Raw genomic sequence first — 22,004 nt, 5'->3', positions numbered from 1 at the left:
AAGTGTGTGTGTTAAACATTGTTTTATACAGTGGGACATAATATTGTCGTAATGTGAAGATTATTAATATGATGTTCTCAGCGAGAAAAACGAAGGTAAAGGTGATCATCTGTCAAAAAGTATTATTGTATAGTATTAAACAGTATTTTAGAGTAACATGCTTAAAGTGTGTGTTTTTTAGCATGTGACATGTTCGTCTGTTTATGCAGTCGGACTGTGTTTGTGATTTTTTTCCGTATAGAGGCACTTTGAATGTAATCACGACCGCTACCTTGTGTTTGTTTTTGGGCACCCCTGTGGAATGTGTAGCCCCAGGACACAGGGAAGCCAACACAACCGCAATGACGACCATAGAAAACCATTCATTATTTATTTCACAGTGAGCCTTAGGCTATGGTGCCGAGTAGTAGGAAATATGTTCCGCGTTGTTTTTTTTTTTTTTTTGTTGTTGTTTTTTTGGCCATGTTTACTTGACAACACCTGTGGCGGTTCTATTGAAATTACGATATGTTTAAGTCTTGACACTATTGCAGTTTGTTCGTTTCTGTTTTGTTTTCTTGAAACTATAGATCTCTGAAAAATTATTGCTCAAATATTACAGCGGTGATGGAATATCCTGATCATGAAACGCTATAGATTCTTCAAGATAATCTGTCGCCCCATTTTACGTAAAATGGAAGAGCTTCGTATTCCTGTTCTTTTAAAAAATGTGTAATTTGCAAATCCAGCATTCTTTTCAGTGTCTGTAAGAAACATATGTATGGGAACAGAATGTATGTGTCTTTTCTTTCGTTTTTAAGTTCGGCTGGAAATTACTTTTCCCCTATAAAAATAAGCAGGTTGAAGGCCACTCTGAGTGACAACGTGACTTGGAAGTTTGATTAATTTTTATAGGCTGGGAGAGGACGACTGGTCTTTTGGGTATCTTATACTACACCGTTCACCCGAAAAACCAGTTTTTCTTTCCCGGTGTGGCATTTGTGATGGAAGGACTGAAGGCGATTTAAAACTTGAGTGTATAGTGGTCTTAGGCTACGTTTACACTGGCCCCTTCGTACATTATTGTGACTAGAAGTAATAATTAGTGTGTTCATCGTATTGCGAACGTGACTACCGCGTAATTCGCTTCATGTGGCAGGAATTATTGTGGGCTACAGAGATAGCCGCATCCGTTTTGTCACTTTGATGACCTGTAGTTGGAAGTACCGTTGCCGCCTTATTCATTGCTCTGCCCTCGTTTTCATAGCCCCTCTATTACAGCACATCGCCTCCTTCAAAAGCTCAGGTCGTGAATATTGGGGGACATGCTGACTGCTATTCGTGGTTCACGTTTTATACCGAAGTCGCTCACCAATCATATTCTACGATCATATCTGCCAAATTACGTCACGGCTTTTTGTGTTTAATATCAGCGGGTATTATCTATGTACCAGAACAGAAAGAAAGGAAAAGAAAGAACAGGGATAAACGATTATAAGAAATGTGCTAGACATGAACGCTCTGTCTCTCATGTATTTCCGATGAGTACTGTTGTTTACTTTATGTCAGTCTGAATAGAGTATTAATTTCCAACAGCAGTTTCTGTTACGCAGGGATATTTGTCATCAGATGTTAATCTTTTTTTTCCTTAGATTACAGTCCTCGCACCTAAACCAGAACATCCAGAAGACATCCACAGCAAAGAGGATAGAATAGGAAACGCCTACTTCTCATAGCATGTTCTATTTATTTCTTCTACCGCACCTTGTCAGCGCAGAGCACCCTGTCACCCGTTCATAATTTGACCACGCCCAGTGTCTTGTAACTTTGAAGGTCTTTGTAATTTCATTACATTGGCGACAGGGTGATGGTGATGATTATTGTTTTTAAGTAACATGGGGAAGTCGGGATGTATGTAGACTGTTCGGGAGGGGGAGGTGTGATGAGGTGATCACGTTATAGATATCATGTTCCTTTACCGCGAGACCGGCTTTAAGTACTCCACGTACGCCTACCCATATTGTGTATCCGACTCGTTGGCTGAATGGTCAGCCTACTGGCCTTCGGTTCAGAGGGTCCTGGGTTCGATTCCCGGCTGGGTCGGGGATTTTAACCTTCATTGGTTAATTCCAGTGGCTCGGGGGCTGGGTGTTTGTGCTCAACGTCATTGCAACTCACATACCATACAATAATACTCCACCACAATAACACGCAGCGTCATACACATGGCAGATGCCGCCCACCCTCATCGGAGGGTCCGCCTTACAAGGGCTGCACTCGGCTAGAAATAGCCAACCGGGCGCGTTAGCCTTGCGGTTAGGGGCGCACAGCTGTGAGCTTGCATCCGGGAGATAGTGGGTTCAAATCCCACTGTCGGCAGCCCTGAAGATGGTTTTCCGTGGTTTCCCATTTTCACAGCAGGCAAATGCTGGGGCTGTACCTTAATTAAGGCCACAACCGCTCCTTCCCATTCCTAGCCCTTTTCTATCCCATCGTCGCCATACGACCTATCTGTGTCGGTGCGACGTAAACCAACTAGAAAAAAAAGAAATAGCCACACGAAATTATTATTATTAGCCATATCCTGTGACGAGTGGACATACCTGTTACTGAAATGAACTTTTTATCTTGTTCGTTAAAAATGAGTTTTTCATACCTTGTATATTGTGAGGGGGGTTTCAAATCTCACCATCGACTGCCCTGAAGATGGATTTTCGTGGTTTCCCATTTTTACACGAGGTATATACTTGAGGCTGTACTTCAGTTATAGCCACGACCGCTTCCTACCCAGTGTTGGTACATTTAGCGCAGGGATAGGAAATCCTGCGGGACAATATAACCAGAACCTTGGCGTATCCGAAAACCGTAAATGTAGTGAAAAATAAACGAAAATCCTCAGCCTGTTTCCAGTCATTTAACTGGGTCAGGATAGGAATTGTGCCGGCTGCCGAAGCCTGTCGCAGTCCACTGGGACAGTGATTAATGACTGACAAATGAAATGATAGTGGAGAGTGTTGGTGAAATGAGAGATGACAGGAAAAATCGGTGTACCTGGAGAAATACCTGTTTCGTCTCAGCTTTGTCCAGCACAAATCTCACATGAAGTGTCCGGGATTTGAACCGCGGAACCCAGCGGTGAGAGACCGGCGCTTTGCCATCTGAGCCACGAAGTCTCTGAATGTACTGTGTGGGACGAAAAGCATTATTATTATCATCATCATCATTAACAGTCGGGCTCATTAGCTCAGGTGGTAGAGTTCAGCCTTTTTCAGCTCAATTTAGCGGGTTCGATCCCGGCTCAGTCCGGTGGTACTTGAATGTTTTCTAATACGTCAGCCTCGTGTCGGTAGATTTACCGGCACGTAAACGAACTCCTGCGGAACAAAATTCCGGCACCTCGGTATTTCCGAAAGCCGTAAAAGCAGTTAGTGTGATGTAAAACAAATATAATTATCATTATTATAAACATCTTCCACCCGAGAGGGTTCAACAAGCAAAATAGGATATACATTATAGTTTCGAACATGATTTCTGTCAAAACACGCATACTCGCTGGGTAATTTACTGTGGGCAAGATTTTTAGCTAGAACTAGCGATCTTGATTCAGTTTGTCAAATTGCTAGAAAGAGAATCGTGGACGATAACGGTATGTGTGGGGGGAAAAGGACAACTTTTTGAGAAAAATTGGGAGTGTCTAGGAAGGGAATCCTAGGGATTCTCAAATTGGAAGTGTAGATAGTTTGATGGCCATGGTACCCGCAGCTGAGTCTGACGTATTTCCGACTTATGTCTTTCCTGTCTGACCTCCCTTGGTCGACTCTTATTCTCTTCCGATCTCGGTGGTGTTGGGTTTGCGAGGCTTTCGCGGCTCTTCCCTTTCTTTTGCTGGTGCCTTCGTTCTTTGAATCCACTTGTGCCATTCTCTGAGCTTTCATCTTTCCTATCTGTCCACCCTACTTTGACTTGTGGGTTTTTTTTTTTTTTTTTTCCGACCCCGCTGGTACCCTATTAGGTTTATGGGGCAAGTCCCATAGCGCATGTTACATGAAGAATTTATTATAGGCGTCACATGGAAGTTCGCGGGGTGAATTCACACAAGCCCTACGGGCAATTTTAATATACACACTGTAAAATCACACGAATAATGTGTAAAACGTGTTGCCCAGTGGCTCCGGCGGCGGGCACATAAGAGAGGAATCTGTTCATCTTTCTCCGTAGCGCAGGCTTGTAGAACGCGTACCGTTCACGTAGAAAGATGCGATTTCGAAACCCACTCCCTTCTTTTATAATTTTAGTACTGTTGCGGTCGATGCGATCTGCGTCCTACGACCGTCCATGATGACTTCGAAATAAAAAAGAATAAGTATTCGCGCCCACCAGGCCATGGGCTAGGTCTTACTTGGCTCTAATAGCACCAAATAACATTAATATTGGAAGATAAACCTGTCTTCCTTGCACAAAATAAAGAGGGGAAAAAACGAAGAATAACAAACAAGCATGTGGGCGGAATCCGTTCGTTGGTATTTCATTGTAAGGGAGCATGTACGAAGCAAATTCGTAAGGTGTAATGAAGTCAGCGAATTCTTAGCTTAAATATCATTGATGCCCTACTCTTTTCACAGTAATAAAGGGGTCTATAGCTTCATCCAGGACATGGGTGTCAAAGCTTGCCACCCGTAAGCGCAGTGCACGTGCTAGAAATTAGCGCACGAGGGCCCAAGTCTCTTCCCCTCAGTTGGCTTCTACTTCCCCACGTTACTGACTCAAGGCTGAGCACGCCTACCGATGATAGACTCCAGTTACCTGTTTTGATCTACAAATAACGGTTGAAACATTCACCTGCATAGTATGTGGCATAAGGATTGACAGATTAATTTGTTAGTATGTGTTTGTGTACTTCTGTATCAACATGATTGCTTGAAGATATGCTACTTTTATCATTCCTCTTTTCCTGTGTTTATGTTTATAAATGCATGCCGTTTTGCTACAGAAGCGATTTAGTAGCGACATAGGGCCGATTGCAGAAACGGTGTTTAGACTACGTCTACGGTTAAACGATGCCTAAGTATGGTTGCCGCATTGCAGAGATGTTATTTATCACTTAGACACTGTCTAAAACCGATGTTCAACCGGTCATGTTTAAACACTGCCGAGAGTACTGTTTAACCTCAAATAAGACGAGTGAATCACAATCAGAGGTTATGTACCATGAAACATGTAATTTGTATTATCATGTTGAGACGATTTCTCGAAGAAAGGTTAGTCCGACAGCCTCTCTGTGGGTCTCTCGCTGCTTAATCGCAGCAATTCATTTGACATGTACGGGGAGATAGATCTTAAAAATAAGGTTTCGCTTTTCAAGAGACTTGTTTCTTGAGACTGACAAAGGGACAGTCCGGTAACTGTCAACTTGAATACAATTCTTGGCAACCGATATATTTTATTATACACATGAGGTAATTTCTGTGGAATTATAGGTCACTTCCACTATCAGAATAACTTGTCCCAATCGTCAGAGGGCTGTCACATACATCAACCTGGAGAGATTCACTTATATTTACTGCCAAGTAAACACACATAATAGTGAAAACTAAAAAGTAGATTGTATGTGATTTATATATATAATCGTATAAGTTTTCGGCAACTATCAAATAGGAAAAGGCAAGTGGTGATGATGGTGGTGATTATAGTTTAAAGAGGAGGACTGGGGAAGAAAAGCCGTGGCCATAATAACAACCCTAGTATTTGCCTGGTGTAAAAATAGGGAAACTACGGAAAACAATCTTCGGGGCTGCTGATGATGCGTTTCGAACCTACGATCTCCAGAATGCAAGCTACATTTATTAATATATGGTCCGTACCACACACTCGGTTACACATTACTATTGCTTCATCTTTCCCTCGTCGAAGCTACCGTATTTATGAGTAGAGTACACTCACTGTAACAACGCTGTAATCAAAGCTACACTTCCCTGTACGGTGGCGTGTCGCTTAAGTGTCGATAATATTGAGATTTAATTTCCACCGAAAGCGATACTCTTATCTGTGGGCAAATCATGCTCATACTTAGCCATATTTGAGTAATGTGTAGGAAGACGAACAGCTGACTGGTGTTCGGCGGGCGCACCGACGAATTTCATTGGTTGCGACAGGCAAAGAGTTGCATGAAAGATACTTCTATCTCCATTTTCAAACCAAAATTGAAACAAGGCGATTTCTAGTTAAACATCTAAATGGTATTCGGCATTATTCTGCTTGATAATTGTTCATAGGAGAATTAAGCATGTTAGGACCCTAAAAATAAATGCCTTTTATTTTGTACTTCATTGCTTATGGCTGCTTTTTAAGTAATTATTTATTGTCGTGGTAGACGGTGATTACAGAGCCTGTTGTTTCGCGCTTTTCTTTCAAACGCCGTGTTGAATTCAATTATGTAGACCTTATATAAAATAATATAGGCATGTATTGTACGGAGTGCCGTACGTGTAATGTCCACCCCTCCAGGCTTGCGCTATTTGATAGTCGTGGGCTAGCGCTCCAAACAGCTGTTTTCTCATGCACGCAGAACTGTCAGTCAGCTCGTGACCGTGGCATGCTTGATCTAGTTGGTAAAGGAGTCTGAGGGATGGAAGGGCAATAAAAATTAGTGCAACGGCTGGTCGAATTGTTCAAAGTACTTCAATTGTTTGTCCTTGAAGTAAATATCAGTGTGTGCATTTATGAAATATTAGACTTCCTATGATGTAAGCTACTAAAGTAACAATTATCAATAGAATAAAGAGCGTGTGGTCGTGAAAGATTAGTTGTTCTCTTTTTGGTGTGACACTGTTTCGTAAATTTAAATTTGATCAAGTTGTCATGTTCTATTAAAAGGATGAACTTTATATGTAGAGCATAAATCTACTGCATTATTCTGCCACAGTACAAGTTAGTTGATATATACAATTCATAGTTCTCATTATAGTCTTAGAATCCATTGCTGACCAGTCCTGCAAGTTCCTCAGCCACGGTTGTTTTCTTCGACCTGATCGCCCGTTTATTTTTCCTTGCAAGCTCAGCCTTAGTAGATGATTTTTTTTTTTTTTCTGATGATATGTCCATAGTAGCCTGTCTGTATTTTGCTATTATGGTGATTAGTTCTCGATCTCTGTATTGGAGACAGGGTCAGCCGGCGAAATCCACAGCATCCTTCGAAAGATTCACATTTCAGAGGCGTCCAACCTCTTTATGTTGTTGTTTCAGTGTATTCATGGGAAAGTTATATCATTTATCTCCCGGCTGAGGTTAATGTCATTGTCATCCACAAAGCATGCACGAGCCATTTCTGTTTACTGATTTAGATCTTCAGTAACCCTGAGGGCCTTTTTCGTGCAACATAGGTCCACGTACAGCTGATGTATTTGCTCGGGCTCGAATGAACCAGTCGAAAACCCCATTGTTCACTTCTTCGGGTGGCTTCCGCTGCCTTTTCTTAACGTCTCTGTTAGCATTTTCTTCCTATTCTTTTAAGTAACGGTTATGATTTGCAATACAATTTTGGATTTGACTTGATTTCGTACATGATTGTAAGATCTATAATGACGGCTGTGTCGGAATTTTTCTTGAAGACTACACTGTCCACGAACCTGTTGGCTCTGACTGATCTAAAGCGTGAAACCTCTTCAAAACATTCGTATCCCTTTCTGCTCAACAGATCAGTGCGTGTGGTGCCTTTAGCCGATCAGCAACGCATTGACAGGACAGGCCCCGAATACAGTACACGACTCAGTAGTTCTATCTTCTTCGTGCATCTTTTAAAAAGGGATGACGTTCATTTCACTGCCATTACCGGGAACTCCACGAAGATTGGTATAGTTTACGTTGAGCTTCAGAGGGGCTGTCCATTGAGATGAAGTCACATGGATATTTTCCGATATAAAATTATTGGTTGTCTGATATTCCTTGAAATGTTCACTCCCATTCCTTTCCACGGCATTGCTGACTAGTCATCGAATGATTTTGATCTCAAATTCCGCGAAATTGCCTGTTGCTTTTACCGTAGTATCAACTTCTAATACTTTTATATTTGAACTTCCTGATCGTAGCTAAAAACGAGCATAAAACTCAGATCATCATATTTTGAAATCTTGGTAGCTATAGCTAATGGCAGGTGCTGTAGCGATTCTTCCCATCTACAGTGTACCAAACCCAGTCCGCGCATCTTTCGGGGCGCATAGAACATGTTACAGTAAAGTTGGGACGGCGAACCTGTCCCCAGGCGGCAGCTTCTGATCCCAAAACGTGGCCCGTCCTAGTGAAAATGTGTGTTGTCAGTCGGTTTCTTTCATGTGGACACAAGTAGCGCGTGTCGTTTAAAAGGCAAGTGAATGTTGTCAAGAGCAGGGTTGTTATATTTTGCGTCGATTATTTAAACATATTAGCATTTAATTTATTCTTAAGAGAATATATAAAAACCTGATCATGAACCGTATCTCAATCCATTATAGCAGAATATTTTGTTATGTGCATAACCCGTACGGTGGTCGCAGATGTTTGAAGAAAGAAAGAAAGAATTGGCAAATAAACTCGACGAAGGCCTTGCAAATAGCCGTAAATGATCGCCATGGGCTGTTTACCAATAGCAGATCTCCCCAAAATACTAAACTTAAATTCATATCGAAGTTGGCCTATTAAAATATTAATTTTGTGCTGCTAATATCGCTCGCTTTCAGTAAAGAAAGTAAAAATCATTAACTAAGGACTAGAATAATAATAATAATAATAATAATAATAATAATAATAATAATAATAATAATAATAATAATAATAATAATCCCGTCTGGTGGCCATGATCGTTAAGACGTTGAAGTCTAAACGGTCTGACAGCGTGGTTAACCGGTTCGAGTCCCGTTGGTCAAAAACATTTTCACCATCAGATTGTTGGCCGACAGGGTAGGGGAGGTGGTGGTATAGAATTTCTAATCACTAGGTTGCACGGCAAAAGCCTGGATTACATTCCAAACTCTCCGCTATGCTCATATTGAGTGAGGGCATATGACGCTATTGATGGTCATTCGTCCGTCGTATGGGGATGTTAAGCCTTGAGCAGACCCCTTTGTGCTATTCGACAGGAGTAGGCTATGTGCCAGCAGCGGATTTCACCCTCTCCCTACTATCACAGGCCTATATGGCGTCATTCATTTCATCTCATTAATTCCTCTGATGAGGATGATGTCAGGAAGTGCATCCGGTCTTACAAACTCGCCACGACAGATTCATTTCACCTCAAACCCGACGCCGTAGAGAAACGGGACAAGGGTTGGACAAACAAATAGTAATAATAATAATAATAATAATAATTGGCGGGAAAACCATACCTATTTAAGGTAAGAGGAAATGCCTGCCTTTCGCCAGAGAACATCACGAGGCCCTCTAAGGTTAACAACCTTAGTTGTACAGTGTTGGACTATGTCAAACCCCTAAAATGAACATTAATATCGTGGAACAAGCTTCCTATGAATTAAATTACCCTGAAGACAAAATCGGGCTTTCGGATTCCAGGGTGCCTGACATTTTGAAGCTCGTGAGTGAATCGGAGCACCACAAGAACATTGCTAAATTCAAGAATAAGAGAAAATACTATTTTGGAGCATTCAACATCAACTCCCTTATTCAGGCTGGAAAACTGAAACAGTTAACAGCGGAGCTACATAGACTCGACATCTCGATACTGGCCCTCCAGGAAACGCGGTACATGGATGAAGAACCTTTTGAATCAGATGGGTTCAGAATCTTCAAAGGAAAGGCCGGAAAAAGATCATGAAAAACGCCCCGCAACTGGGAACAGCCTTTGTAGTAAACAAAAAGTTTCTAAACACTGTAGTCGACTTCAAGAGTGTAAACTCAAGACTATCACTCATGACGATCAAATCAGCGAATAAGAAATACACGCTGATAAATGCTCATGGACCAATAAATGAGGATAATAAAAAGAACCCCGATATGGTTGAAGAGTTTTGGGACAAACTGGGGGATGAAATACTAAAGATCCCAAAAAATAACATCAAAATTCTCCTGGGGGACTTCAGTGCACAAGTGGGGTGGGAAAGGAAGTACATTGAAATAGTTGGACAATATCCGGCACCAACATGACGAATAAAAACGGAGAAAGTCTGATCAATTTATGCAATATGAACAACTTCAAACTCATGTCAACCCATTTCAAAGCACGCCCCAACAAAAAGAAAATATGGGTATCACCAAACCCCTTGCTAGGCGAATTTCAACTGGACCATGTAGCGATATACAGGAACAATTACAGTACAAGGAAATCCATAACGTCAAAGTTAGAAAAGCGGTAAATGTAACATCAGACCATTACTTATCACAGATTAAGATGAATTTCATACCCGGACGAAAAACACATACATGTGGTAATAGAGTGCCAAAAATTGACCGTAAATTACTCATCCAAGAAAAGAGGGAAGAATACAGGAAAAAGCTACAGGTGCCAAAAAATTGGAATGAAGTGACAAAAAAACTGCAGGAGCCAGCAGTTGAATTAGCATCTACGAAACGTCGAAGCAAGCATGCATGTTGGAATGCAGAATGCGAAAATGCAATCAAAGAAAGATTTGAGGCATGGAAATCGTGGAATAAGACTGACAAATTTGGAAAAATCACGAGAAATAAGGAAACGAACACTGAGAAAAGTCAGAAGAGAACACCTTAGGGCAGAAGTCACAGAAACGGATGAAAACTTCAAGAAAAACAATACTAGATTATTCCACAGGGCCTTTAAAAATAGAATCAAAGGCTATATAGCATCGAGCCTGCATTTCAAGAAAACGGACGGAACTCTTGCCCTGAACAATAAAGATAACTGTGAGATCCTTGCAAAGTACTTTGAAGACCTCCTTAACTGTGAATCGCCACGGGAAAAATTGGAGATTGTGAAGGACACAATCCAGAACCCAGATTCCGAACCACCAGACGAGGAAGAAGTAAGGGAAGTAATAAACCCTAAAGAACAACAAAGCATCTGGTGAAGATGGAGTAATAGCAGAAATGTGCAAGATAGCCAATGACGCCTTTATCACTGAAGCGACAGAACTGTTCCGAAATATTTGGAGAGATGAAAAAATACCAGAAGAATGGCTAGTGGCATTAATACACCCGCTACATAAAAAGGGACCGAAAACAGACGTCAACAACTACCGAGGAATATCACTTTTATCTGCCACGTATAAGATTTTTTCTCAACTCCTAATTGAACAGACTGACACCGCAAATTGACCACAAGTTGGGAGAGTTTTAGGGTGGCTTCAGGAGAGGGCGCTCTTGTCAGGATCATATCTTGAGTCTAAAAATGATAATGAAATAACAATGCTCGACCAAAGAACATCTTCATCTCTTTCGTTGACTTTCAAAAAGCATACGATTCAATAGATAGAGACACATTGATGGACATTTTGAGGGAATATGGCATCGATAAAAAAAAAACACTCAACTTACTTAGGTGTGAAAGTGGGAAACCACGGAAAATCATCTTCAGGGCTGCCGACAGTGGGGTTCGAACCCACTGTATTCCGAATGCAAGCTCACAGCTGCGCGCCCCTAACCGTATGGCCAACTCGCTCGGTGATCCATGAAGATATACCTTACACGACAGTGATAAGTTTCAGTACTCGCTACAATCCATGCAAGAGGATATTGAACCACACAAGATTATTCATAGTTACCCGCAGACAGCAGATAATTAATTAATATAATTATTCCCAAGCCATTGAAGCCTTGAAAGAGCGGATGATCTTCTGTTGCAGGTGTATGTTAGATAACTTGTTAAATTGGTGATGTTAAATGTTACGTAACATGATAAACTTCCACTTTGTTTTATCGATTAAATTAGAATCTTATTTACACTCTTTGAGTACTTTGAACCTGGTTTGTGCAGATGCAAACACATGGCTGTTCCCTCTAGTACAAGAACCGCTGAGAGCATGGCGGAGCAGTCAGCTTACCAAACAAGCTGGAAGTGTAGAAGGTGGGAATATAACTCAGAATGTGTTATGAAATTTTTCGAATTTGAAGTTCAAAATGAACAGCAGATTCTGTTGGTTCAGACATGTTTTGGAAGTTTGGAGGTGAAAGACAAGCAAGAAAAGAATGGTTATTCTTCTACGCCGAAGAAGCAAAATTAATTAAAGAAACATTTGCAGCTCTTTATAGCAGTTGAAGCTTGTGTCATTTGTGAGGAAACTCATGATTAGTGAAAAATATTTTAAAAGAAACGCTGTTTTGTGTGTTTTGTGACCTAACCGCCTGTTGAAGAACTGTAAATCGCTTAGCTTGTTACACATGTTACAATCATGTATCCAGAAATGTAAAAGGCTGAGGAAAATGTAATGTTATTGTTTATACGTCCCACGAAGAACTTTTACGGTTTTCGGAGACGCCGAGGTGCCAAAATGTAGTTCCGCAGGGTTCTTTTACATGTCAGTTAATCTACACGAGGCTGGCATATTTGAGCACCTTCAAATACCACCGAGCTGAGCCAGGAGGAAAATGTAAGGAAGGATAAAGAACCAAGCCAATTATAGGTGACTTCTGACACGGAAAATCCCACATGGATCAGTCAGGTAATCCGCCTGTGGATGGGGGCGCAAGGTTGAAACCCCCTTTGTCTCCTGCTTGTCGTAGGGGCCGGCTGGGCGGGGGCTCGTAGCTTGGGGGTGTGGGTTGGTGGCTGGATCCTGGCGTTGTTTCTACTTACAGTACATGTGCCAGGCTCCTCGCTTTCATCTGTCCTATGCGGCCTTCTTTCGTCGCCTTTTGTTCTTTAACGACCCCGACGGTGTTGGGTCGCGAGGCCTGAGCGGGGTGGGGATCGTTCATTTTCGCGCCCATCGTGGCCCTTGTCTTTCTTTTTCCGATGCCTTCATTTTTCGAAGTGTTCGATCCCTTCCATTTTCCTCCTGATTGGTATTGGTGGAGGATGGTTGCCGGGTTGTACTCCCTCTTAACCCGTCAAAGCCCAAACACAGAGCAGGAAATAAATCTATGTATTTCCTTTCAGATTATGTTAGCTACACCACAAAAAACAATGCAAAAAAAAAATCTGCAGGAAACGTGGTCCACAAAGAAAATATAGGGGTGTCACCTATAGGTGACTTTGGTCAGTATAGTTACAGTTCGCAGCTTGCTAGTAGCCTACATTCAAGTGTGAGGACAACTGCTGCTCCTAACGCATATTCGGACTCCCGGATTCGAAGCCGATTTAGACCTTTGGTAACCAAATCGCTTAGCAATTGACCACAGTTATGTCTAGCATATGGTTCTTGTGCGGAGCGTATAACTTGGACATTTTCACAATGAGATTCTTCTTCTTCTTCTTCTTCAACGAGCAGTAACTCAATACACTGAACTGCAGACAGTTGCGGTCCGTCATATTGAGAAGGTTCCTCATGCACATCACCTCCCCCAATCGGAAAATAAAATAATAATAAGAATTATTCTTCTCTGTAGCTGCCCACAATGTATTGTATCTCTTCGTAGAAGATGCTGGTTTATTTGTCCTAGAAAGACCAGATGCCTGCTGCATTTCATTAGAAGGTATCGGCGTACCATCATAAGCTGATATCACATACAGTATATTTACACTGTCAACCTCGACATTCTACCAGGAAGGGGATTGACATCGACAGAATCAGTTGCTTCATCGCCATATCTCTCATCCGTAAACTGCAAATCATTTTGAGGAAACATAATTACAGTAGAGTCTCGTTAATCCGAACTAATTGGGACCGCAGTCTGTTCGGATTACGAAATTTTCGGATTAACCGGAAAATATTTTCTAATAATAATGTTATTGTTTTTACGTCCCACTAACTATTCTTATGGTTTCCGGAGACGCCTAGGTGCCGGGATTTTCTCCCACAGGTGTTCTTTTACGTGCCAGTATATCTACTTACACGAGGCTGACGTATTTGAGCACCTTCAAATACCACTAGACTGAGCCAGGATCGAACCTGCCAAATTGGGGTCAGAAGGTCAGCGCCTCAAACGTCTGAGGAAAATAGTTTCTACAATACAGTACATGCTGTAATTTTTTTTTGCTAGGGACACAGATAGGTCTTATGGCGACGATGGGATGGGAAAGGCCTAGGAGTTGGAAGGAAGCGGCCGTGGCCTTAATTAAGGTACAGCCCCAGCATTTGCCTGGTGTGAAAATGGGAAACCACGGAAAACCATTTTCAGGGCTGCCGGTAGTGGGATTCGAACCTACTATCTCCCGGATGCAAGCTCACAGCCGCGCGCCTCTACGCGCACGGCCAACTCGCCCCGTTGCTGTAATTTGAAATGCCCATTATTTAGCAGTTACATTAATAAAATACTGTATAAAATTACAGTAGAGTAGTTAAGAACCCGTAGAGGAGAAAACTACTAAAACTAGGTTAAAACTTGTCTCCTAAAACTGCTGAAATACGGTAACGGGTTATACTAGTCTCATATTCAGATGCCGCGGCTGCCTAGAACTTGCTACGTCGAGCAACACTCCGCTACTACGCCCATTGATGTGATGTTTATGAGATTCTGGTTTAACACTGCATCTTCGAGTAGGTCCCAATCACTACGGCAAAAGAAACTAACAGACTTTGTAAAGATGAACGCGCAGTGATTGATGGTTTATGATGTGTAATTATGTTTACATTAAGTTATTCTAGTAAAATATGACTAATAAAGTGCGAGTAAGTCTTCATTCTATAATATGTTCTTTCATTTCAATAAGGATAACTTTTTAATTCTTTTTTAATATTTCAGTTCGGATTAACCGGACTTTCGGATTAACGGGACTCTAGTGTATAGCATTTGGGGTGCATTATTACTGTCATCTTCCAACATTTGTAGTAGCTCATCCAGTGTCACACTGGAGAGAGAGAGAAAAAACATGAAGTGAATATCAGATAATATTCATAATTCAAACTGGACAAAAAGGCCTACGTGATGTGACCAATGTCACCTACAGGTGACACCATGCCTTTTCATGGCAATAACGTATGCTTAAATTATAATATTATGCTTAAGAATGTATCACTTTCATTACTGAACCTTTAAGCAATATACATGCATAAAATGCAAAATAAAATGACCTTTTATCACATCTTTCCATGCCACAATAAATTGCGGTTGCTTCACCACTCCAATCCAGTCCGTTTCCTCTTTTATCTGAGCGAGAGTAGACTGATCAGTGCAGGCTGCGAGTTCAAAAAGGGCCCATTTCAAATTATAAGACCTTTCTTTAAATACTTTCAACAGGCAGAAAAGGTCAAGCAGCCTGATGAGCAGGAAATGTTATTAATATTAGGTGTCACCTATAGGTGACATTGGGCCTTGACGGGTTAAAACACCACCACCACCATTCAGTTAATATTGCAAACGCTTATGGATACCCTCCATGGGACCTGTAAACAACAATGGTGAGACTTTATTGGATTGTGAATATCATCGATCGTACCTCCTGAAGAAAACAGTTGATTGATTAGCTAGGATTGAGACCTTGTGCTGGAGAGACGGTGAGTCATGTTCTGTTTGGTGGGAGTCAGATATCAGAAATGAGTCACAAGAGGTTCAGGATTAAGTTGCAGAAACCGATAGGAAGTTTCAGCTGTGAAGTCGAAGTAAGAGGTCAGTCAAGAATTTGTCAAACAGTTTCTCGCAGTTTAAGGTGCCCACTTTGATTAATGAGCTAAGACTGAAGAAAATTTGAATTTATGGTATTGGAGACAACTTACAGCCATATGACTAAACTCTGCTGGACTCTTGGTGGAGATCCCCCACTGAGTGAAGGCGGTAGAATAACATACGTAGTATCCCCTGCGTGTCTTAAGAGGCGACTAAAAGGAGCCCCATGGGGTCTTAACTTGGGAGCGTGGGTTGGTGACCACGGGGCCCATACCTGAGTTTTGGCTTCGATTACACTTACTTGTGCCAGGCCCTTACTTTCATCTATTCTATTTGGCCAGCCATGGTCAATCCCCCTGTGGGTGGGGGCGATAGAATAACACCCACGGTATCCCCTGCTTGTCGTAAAAGGCGACTAAAAGGGCCCCGGGGGCTCTGAACTTGGGATCGTGGATTAGCGATCACGGTGCCCTTAGCTAATTCCTCGCATTGATTCCACTTACTTGTGCCAGGCTCCTCACTTTCATCAGTACTGTTCGACCTCCTTTGGCCAACTGTTGTTCTTTTCCGACCCCGACGGTTTTAGGTTGTGAAGCCTAGGGAGTCTTTCATTTTAACGCTCTTTGTGGCCCTTGTCTTTCTTTGGGGTGACCGATACCTTCATCTTTCGAAGTGTCGGATCCCTTCCATTTTTTCTCTCTGGTAAGTGGTAATAGGGAACGGTTGCCTAGTTGTACTTCCTCTTAAAACAATAATCGACCCAAACTTGGCAGTTCGATCCTGGCTCAGTCCGGTGGTATTTGAAGGTGCTCAGATACGACAGTCTCGTCTCTGTAGATTTACAGGCACGTAAAAGAACTCCTGCGGGAGTAAATTCCGGCACTTCGGCGTCTCCAAAAACCGTGAAAGTAGTTAGTGGGACGTAAAGCAAATAACATTATTATTAAAACAATAATCACCACCAACACCACCTTCCCTTGGTCAACTCTTGTTCTTTTTCGACCCTGACGGTATTACATTACTTTTCTTTACTTTTCACCCTCTTCGTGGCTCTTGTCTTTGTGTTGGCCGATACCTTCATTTTTCGAAGTGTCGGATCCCTTCTATTTTTTTTTCTAATTAGAGGATAGTTGCGCTGTTGTACTTCCTCTTGCAACCACCATCACCAACCCTTTCAGTCGTCTCTTAAGACAGGGAGGTGACACTGCGGATGTCTTCTACCGCCCCCACCCACACGGGGTAAGGATGAGACTGGGACAGGGAAAGAAATTAAAGTAACAGAGTTGTTCTAACGCAGACCAGAAGATACAGTGCACAAGGAACTATGACTTTGGGATCTTTATGTTGTTATCAGTAATTCCAAGGGGAATTCTTGAACTTGTTTATCTGAAATAAGATTGACATTTCCTTTACTGCTATGGATACGGTATGACTAGATGATGAATGCGTAATCTCTGAGTAGCAAGGGCTTGCGGCCAAAGATCATCAAAACAACGAGCTATCATTGCACCAATATCATGTGATGTAGACAACTCAGAGCTATCTGTTTTGTGGCATGAAAATAACTATAAAGCACATTCAAGCCAACACACTAAGCTTACTATCTAACGTAAATGTATACATATATACTGTATATTGACCATAAAAATAAAATAAAACGGTTTCTCGCGTTAGCGATTACATCTACAAAGCGTGAAGCGTGGATAATAGCTGAAAGAGAATTTGTGTGAAAAAGATTTTTTATTCGAAGTATTTTTTATCGTGAGCACTGGCTGGTTATGTATTTGTTAACTTTTTTTTATTTGTGCACGAATATGGTTCAGTAAAGTCTGTTTAATGCGAAGTCCATAGATCATTGATCTGTCTCAGTCTTATCCATGGCTTTGACATTATGAAAGTGACTGAGGTATGAGCGATGTTAGTAATGCAGCCTGTCCCTGCTGTGAATGGTGCAAAACTGTTTGCTCATAGGGTCGGTTGATGCATGCATTTCAGTGGGCTTGGCAGACTGATATGTAGCAGCCACTTCTGGCTCCGAGAGGAAAGCAACGGGAAACTACATCACTCCTCATTTCCCTAGTACGCCTCTTCGGTGATGCCTAGGCCATCTATGGCAGCTGATGGCAGAGCTGTTGAGGATCCAACCAGCCTTAGGGCTGAGGACTGAACATACATACATACATACATACATACATACATACATACATACACACATACATACATACATACAGGTCATCTAACGAGTTCGAACTCTCCAAATTTCGAATTAACCATTGTTATGAGTGTTAAGCCAATTATTTCACAGTAAATTAATAGGTTCAGGTATACTTCAGTACACGTTTTAATTAAGTCGTAAGGACTTATAACAAAACGAGATGATAAAAAATAAAAAAGTCTAAACATTTGAAAAGAAAATAGCTGTCGAAAGTTTCACCCTTAGAAATTAATATCTGAACTAAAACCACATTTCGTGGAAATAATTTTTAGCTCTGATGTACTGTTGTGTGTATTCCATAATCCGAGTAATATTGATTGCAATAATAATAATAATAATAATAATAATAATAATAATAATAATAATAATAATAATAATAAATACCGGGCGAGTAGGAGCGCGCAGCTGTGAGCTTGCATCCAGGAGACAGTGGGTTCGAATCCCACTGTCGGCAGCCCTGAAATGAAATGTCATATGGCTTTTAGTGCCAGGATATCCCAGGACGGGTTCGGCTCGCCAGGTGCAGGTCTTTATATTTGACTCCCGTAGGCGATCTGCGCGTCGTGATGAGGATGAAGACAACACATACACCCAGCCCTCATGCCGTAGGAATTAACCAATTTAGGTTAAAATCCCCGATCCGACCGGGAATCGAACCCGGGACCTTCTGAACCGAAGGCCAGTAGGCTGACCATTCAGCCAACGAGTCGGACGGCAGCCCTGAAGATGGTTTTCCGTGCTTTCCCATTTTCACACCTGGCAAATGCTGGGGCTGTACCTTAATTAAGGCCACGACTGCTTCCTTCCATTCCTAGGCCTTTCCTGTCCCATCGTCGCCATAAGACCTATCTGTGTCGGTTAGACGTAAAGCAAATAATAATAATAATAATAATAATAATAATAATGGTCTTACAGACGGCATAACAATGAACTCGACTTGCGTGTGGAAGGGATAACGGACACCATTTGGAAACAGAGGATTTATTTTTATAGCCACTAACGCAAGTGCGATAAACGATATAACTTGAAAACGATATTCTTTCACCCGTCGGTAACTAATGCAAATATCGCGCTCGAATTATTATGATTACTTGTATGTTTGGCCATGAGGTGATGTACATCCATTTTTAAATAACAATTATTATTATTATTATTATTATTATTATTATTATTATTATTATTATTATTATTATTTATGCAGTCGAATGATCGTATTGTGTGTGAGGTTATGTCATGAAACATGTGCTGTACAAGAACATTTACCATATCAGTTCTATTAATATAAGAGCCTGTATATAATTAATTCTCACCTGTATATATAATTTGTAATCCATAATTGGGAAACACACTCTAACTTCCAGAATGGTAATAGGTGATGAGAACGATGGAGAATATTCTGTACATTATAATGTATGTATTAGGCACTCTAGAATTTTCACGAAGGTAGTTTTTTTTGTAATGTATCTTTCTGGAAGCCTGACCAGACACTTATGTAAGGAGTTTGTCTGGATGGTAACGACGAGTTATTGGTTGACGAGTTATTGTTCAGTAGAGTTATGGTAAAGCAAGAATATTTATCTCGCGTGACATGCAATAGTTGCAGTCTCCATATTGAAGTGACAGTTAGTTGTTTTTTTTAAATGGCAACTTTGTGTTGTGAGTGTTTTGTTTGTGGCAGCAGTGATTAAGGTTATGTGTGTGTTAATTTGTAAGTAGATGTGAATAATATAATTGTACCAACTGACAGCATCTCGTGTGCGTCTTTGTGGATACGTTACCACATAACACGCAGGAACTCGCAGAGATTGACTAAGCGGATATTTTCCTACTTTGTAAACAAGAAAACCAAGGGACTCTGGTTCACCGAGATTGAAAAAGACCTTCAAGAAATAGGGATAACACATGAAGACATCCTGTACCGTGTCCCTCTCGAGAAGAAAGTTCCGAGTATACCGGCGATTCCAAGAAAAGCCGGAGTTGAAAACAGGCAAGAAGTGGACTGATGAAGGAAGGGAGGCTCACAGAAAGTGAATACGGGAGTACTGGGAAAGAATTAAAGCTCAAGGATGCAAACGGTTGAAATAACGTGGTTAGCCGGAAAGAGGAGGGAGAAATAATATTAAGAAGAAGTTATTGGTTTTACGTTACACTAATTACTTTTGACGGTTTTCGGAAGACGCCGAGGTGCCGGATGTTTGTCCTTTGCGAGTTCCTTCACATGCCGGTAAATTTAATTTACCTACACGGGGTTGAAGTATTTGAAGCACCTTCAAATTCCACCGGACTGAGCCAGGATTGAACCTGCCAACTCGGGGTCAGAAAGTCAGCGCCGTAACCATCTGAGCCACTCGGGCCGGCTAAATATTGATTGCACTAAATAATAACAATAATAATAATAATAATAATAATCTAATACATTAGCTACGATATAGTTGACACTATTCAGGCTGCCTACGAGTCATTCTCGACGTTCCGTTTTACTTTACCAGATGGCAGAACAACCGAAACTCTGTTTGGCGACCTGTGTCTGATTTTCAACGAATTCGTCGTCTAAACGCCGAATATGTCACCGGAGATCTTTTACGATTTTGCCCCGCGGGAGTTCTTCCTACAATTCAAAAAAGCTTCTAACTTTTCCGGATATGAACCCTTGATCTTGGGGTCCGTATATCGACACTCTACCACTTATCCAAAAATTAGCTGTTGATTTTACTAGAAACACCGTGTTTTACTTCTGATTGGGATGTAACAAATATCTGGTTTTCTATCATTGTAACAATTGGAGAAATTGATGGTGTTGGTTCTAGCGCTTCAAGTCTATGATATATTTTTCGTCGAAGGTTCTTTTAATAAATCCACATCCGCTGATGTTATTGTTGACAAGCGGCTTCATATTGGCCGCTGAAAGTCCCCGCCTGTATAGAGCAACAAATTCGTGCGTTGCGTCTCCGATTTATACTTTACTTTCATGTGAAATCTCAGGTTTAAAAAAAGCTCGCGGAAGCAGTTGGCAGAATGATTTTTTTCTCCATGCCTAACTTGGGAGCAGCATTCAGGAGGTCGGCATTTTCTACCATTTTAACCGGATATTATGTAAGATATTTAAACATATTTATTTATTTATTTATTTATTTATTTATTTATTTATTTATGAATGTATCCTCGTATGTCGGATAACATTCTAACTGTACGAACTCGTATTTTGCTCGTTTGTCGAAACTATTTTTTCTAAAAATATTACACCTTAATGATAGCATTTACGTTTTTCTGCCAATGGCCGTAGCCGTGTTGAAACACCGGATCCCGTGAGATCTCCGAAGTTAAGCAACATTGGGCGTGGTCAAGATTTGGATGGGTTGCCGCGCGCTGTTGGTGGGGGGGTAAGGGAATGGAGGAGCGGAAAGGAACTGACCACTCTACCGCACGTAAATTCCGGCTCAGGCACACCTCTGAGGAGGTTCGGACCTGCCTTCGGGCAGAATACACCCTTACCTTACCTACGTTTTTCTAACTCTTCGGTAATATCGCATGTAGAAAGTAACAGCTCGGGTTCATTTTATGTTTTGTCACAGAGATTAGTGTGTCTAGGCCGCTGAGTCCTACTGGTGATTAAAGAGTTCCTAATTTTGGGAAATTGTTAAGAACACGTGAGGCTTGATATATTCAATAGGTTTTTATGATTGGATGACGCTTTTTGTTTAATGAGTCTAGTCGAGATTTGGCCTCAGATGGCCAAAAATGGTGTTTTTCGTTTCGATTAATATAGCCAAGGCGCTGAACATGTAAAAAAAAAAAAAAAGGACATGGCGTCCTTAAACTCAGGAAGAATGCAACTATAATTTGGTGCTATTAGTTTTGAAATTGATCATCCCACTGGTTTTCTTTATGGACCTTGAAACTCGAATATTTAGAATCGAACAGTAGCTTCATTATCAGCCGAGACTAACGCTGTACCACAATTTGTAATACTGTTTTCCAGTCTCGAAGAGGCCATTAAGCTGTTGATTTAAAATTTAGATATTGGAAAAAGAAGTGGCAGTGTCAGTACATCATGAACGTGCGTATGGTCGTCATGGAGTTGCTTATAACACGGGCCGTCTCTTCAAGTTTGGGAAACTCCACGGAAAGGTTTTCAGAGCTGGTTATTTAA

General features: G+C 41.3%; 1 protein-coding gene across 1 annotated transcript in view; it reads left to right on the top strand.

Moving 5' to 3' along the window:
* Nucleotides 1–6: 6 nt before the first annotated feature.
* The window catches only part of LOC136884440 (ankyrin repeat and BTB/POZ domain-containing protein 2), a 309,915-nt gene continuing 287,917 nt past the window's right edge, over nucleotides 7–22,004 (top strand). Inside the window, exon 1 of the mRNA XM_067156605.2 lies at nucleotides 7–95. The gene's annotated coding sequence lies outside the window, so the exon portion shown is untranslated. The remainder of the gene's footprint in view (nucleotides 96–22,004) is intronic.

Source organism: Anabrus simplex, chromosome 12 (genome assembly GCF_040414725.1).
Source record: "Anabrus simplex isolate iqAnaSimp1 chromosome 12, ASM4041472v1, whole genome shotgun sequence".
In the NCBI taxonomy this organism is placed as follows: Eukaryota; Metazoa; Arthropoda; class Insecta; order Orthoptera; family Tettigoniidae; genus Anabrus; species Anabrus simplex.
Note: the sequence above shows the minus strand (reverse complement) of the source record. Positions and strands in the feature narration are given on the sequence as shown.